Here is a 4,052-nt window from a genome sequence, read left to right as displayed (position 1 = left end):
ATATATTATGCTCTATTCATTATTTTTTAGAAACCTTGCACTTTTCTACTCCGTTTTAAACGTTGTTCTTGTATTCAAATTAAGCGCGGTCCACTGCTGCACACGTGCCACAATATCGATACAGGGACAGCTGTATCGATACTCGTATCGTCAAATCTCTGTGACGATACATCGTCGTATCGATGTATCGAACACAGCACTAGTCAATATATGTTAATGTATTCCATTTGCATATATTCTTTAACAGGGTGTATTCTTTGAATGATTTTGAGAGTTGCCTCTTTAATTTTATTACATTTTATTATCTATTCACTATAATCAATAAGGTCTAACACCAGCCGAATATTAGATATCTGTCCTTCATAAACTCAGACTTGCATTCATCTGTAATTTGATGAAGTCCCTTGTTTAGTCGTCCAGCAACCACTATAGCTAATTTTTATTTATTTATTTTTTGCATCATTCAGAGATATCATCTTGAAAAGCTTTCATCAGTCATTATCAGGGAATTTGATCTCTTTTATTTTTGCAATACCTAATTTTATTCCATTTAATGTTATTTCTGCATCACATAAAATTCGGTTTTAGCAAATCAATGATTGTTGCTTGTTCTTTACTGGGTTTCCACGGGTCCTTAAAATGTTTTAAATTTAGTTGTATCAAATTTAAGGCCATAAAAAGGTCTTAAATGGTACAAGTCTTAATTATGATTTCAAGAGGTCGTAAATTTGAGGACGGATTGACTAGAATTGCGATATAGCTTTATTATTAAACTTCAAAAGGCTATGATTTCATTAAATAAACGAGCACTACGCGTTTTTAAAAAAGATACGTTCCATTCGACCGAAAGTAGACTACGAAGTGGACTTCACAGACTATTCAGCCATCTTAAGTGAGATTCCAATCCGAAGGGAGCAAACATTCAGTTCGTAGGGCACTGAAAAAGGCATAGGAAATAAGGGAATATCTATACATCACTTCACAGGAAGTGGACAGGAAAGATCACCCAACTGTCATTGTGCACCGCGTCACCAATCAGAACTAATGATGGAGCAGAGCATTTGCATATTGTATTGTATGAATAGGTGAAACCGGCGGGAAGCAGCTGAGGCTATGTCATTTTTTTATTTTACCTCAAGAGTGTTTACTATGAGGCTGCGTGTGGGAAAGAAAGTGCACAAGATGAGACCACTACATTCTGTTAATAGTCAATTATATCTGCAATAGTCATAAAAGTATAAAAAATATAAATTGACTACATTTAGTAGATACATATTTGTATATGTATTGTATATGTATTTAAATTTGAAAGTAAAAAAAAATACAATATTTATGTATAGGGATTCATAATCTGCATGACCCCGTCATTGCCTTTCTTTTATGATGTTCCAGGGCTTTCTTTCCAAATGAGCGATTATTGTCAACGAAGTTCACTTAAACAGATGCTTAAACAGGTGCTTAGGGAGTAGGGAGCAGTGAACACTGCGTAGGGATCCTGTCAGTCGAAACGCACCTAAAGTCAGGTGCTGCTGCTTTGTGTACAACCGTTACCAGGGAAACTGCTATATTTCTGGCATTCAGAAAGCGACACCTGCTCTCCCTACTGTTAAGTAACTTGTGCATTGTTTTACTTACTTGTTTTTGACATATCCGACTGAACTACAAACTTTCCAGTGATGTCTGTGAGAAAGGTATATTCACTCGACAAGCTCGCGCATCTGCGCCGCCGCGCGCTCAATCCACTCAGCGTGCTTTTTTTTATCAGCTCGCGCACTTCAGCTATACAGGCGTTAATACTGAATGTTTAATGTTATATTCATTGCATACATATACTTCGTAGTAGACATCCTTAACTCCTTTCTGCTGTCTGTTGTTCTGTTGTCGGTGTTTCATTTTCTGAATATGGCACTTATCACATGCTGTGTGGTATCGGCGTTGTATAAAAAAGCATTTTAACGAGTACGAGTACGAGTACAGGAGCTCAGTATCGGGCCCGATACCGATACCAGTATCGGTATCGGTGCATCCCTATTTATGTATGTTATATCATAATCTGCATGACCCCGTCATTGCCTTTCTTTTATGATGTTCCAGGGCTTTCTTTCCAAATGAGCGATTATTGTCAACGAAGTTCACTTAAACAGATGCTTAAACAGGTGCTTAGGGAGTAGGGAGCAGTGAACACTGCGTAGGGATCCTGTCAGTCGAAACGCACCTAAAGTCAGGTGCTGCTGCTTTGTGTACAACCGTTACCAGGGAAACTGCTATATTTCTGGCATTCAGAAAGCGACACCTGCTGGCAGAGAATGAATATGCATTTTTCAATAAGCCCCTCTGCTGTTTTTGTTCAGACCAGTGTGAAAATCGACCCATATTTATGTACAGCAAAAGACGCACAGTTGTAAATGTGAACTGGTAGATCGACAAGAAGATAATGCATTATAAAAATCTAAACAATTAAGACAGTAAAATATATTTATGTGTTATTTAATGAATATAATGATTGATAATTGTTTAAATTAATATACTAATTCATACTTTTGACTCGTCCATTTTCTTAAAAATGCTTCAAAGGCTGAAATGTGAAGTTTATCATTTTGTAAAACTTTGTTTTTGTGAAAACCTGTATCTGAACTGTAAATCATTCTTTTGACAGTCATTTTAGAGTTGAATATGTTACCATAGACATTGCCCTACCTCGCTTATTTGGTATTAATTTTATTTGTGCAGTGTGCAGGTCTTAAAGCTCTTAAATTTGAGCTTAAAAATCCTGCAGATACTCTGCTTTAACATATTAAGTTATCAGTATCTGGTGTGACTGGTGTAAGGCTTAGCGTAAAATGTAGCCACAAATTTAGACATATCTTTAAAATTTTCATGAATTAATATCTATTTTAAGCTTTAAAACAGAATTAGATTCATAATTCCTTTTTTCTAAATAATAAAAGTATTGAGTTCTTTTCCCCTTTTTCTAACCATCTCCTTTATCTCAAAAATGATTCCTTTGCTTTCTATGGAAGCCTGCTTTCGGCACTGAATAAAACATAAAAAAGGTAATTGCGACTTATCTCACAGTTGGAAGGGTGGAACCGTTCTGCCCGGACGATAACGCGGAGCCATATAGTTAATATCAGTAATACGCAGCATGCACGATACAAGGAAATTAGGGGTCGACCGATATGTGTTTTTCGGGGCCGATACCGATTATTACAGATTAAGTAGACCGATAACTGATATTTTGAACCGATATATATGCCTGGTGTAAAAATGAAAATTAATGTCAAAATTAAGAATAACAAGGGCTCTGACACAATAGTAGAGGTGACTATTCAATTCATCATCTAATGCACATCAATGGATTAACTTAAAAATGTATATAATAAGTGTAAATAATTTAATTGTCTTCATAGCTATATTGCAGAAGTTAAGAAGACTGTAACTATTTTCATGAAACTATAACACTAATAGCCTTTTACAGGCACACTTAGTTCAGTAGCCTGTCTTGGCCTATGTGACACTAGAAATTTCAGTTAGTTTTAATGTACAGTGCAAATGAAGGCATAAATCAGTTTAATTTATCTTTTAATCAAATGAGAGTTAAACTCTTTATTTTTTGGCAAAGTGTTTACTATTGAAATTAAAACATGGAAGAAATAGCGTATTGTGTGATTATCTGCAGAATTTACACTTCAATTATGAGACTACAGTGTTTCCCATAAACCCGGTGCGGGTGTTTTTATATCACTGTATTTCTGAAGGAACCCGAATGTCTTCAGAAGATTTTGGATGTCATTTAAATTTCATCTTGCATGTAATATCTGATAAAGCAGCGTTTGTGAGTAGAGCGCTGCTTTGTGTACAGCGTTACCGGGGAAACCTTGATCTCTACCACTCCAACAGCGACTCCTGCTGGCAGAGAATGAGTTTGCATATATATGCCTCCACAAGTCTGTGGGAAACACTGCGATAGTTTTACTCAAATTAAACTGTCAAATGATCATAAAGTGACTCTCAGAGGGAGTCAGAGCAGTTCTGGAGATGTTGTTCATGTA

At 36.0% G+C, this 4,052-nt stretch overlaps 1 protein-coding gene across 1 annotated transcript in view; it reads left to right on the top strand.

Annotated features, from left to right (window-relative positions):
• Positions 1 to 4,052, top strand: part of timeless (timeless circadian clock) — a 55,345-nt gene that overhangs the window by 3,460 nt on the left and 47,833 nt on the right. The gene's annotated exons all lie outside the window — the stretch shown is intronic.

The sequence above is a fragment of the Sinocyclocheilus rhinocerous genome, unplaced genomic scaffold, assembly GCF_001515625.1.
Source record: "Sinocyclocheilus rhinocerous isolate Xijiao unplaced genomic scaffold, SAMN03320098_v1.1 scaffold2285, whole genome shotgun sequence".
NCBI lineage: Eukaryota > Metazoa > Chordata > Actinopteri > Cypriniformes > Cyprinidae > Sinocyclocheilus > Sinocyclocheilus rhinocerous.
This window is presented reverse-complemented; position numbering and strand designations above follow the sequence as displayed.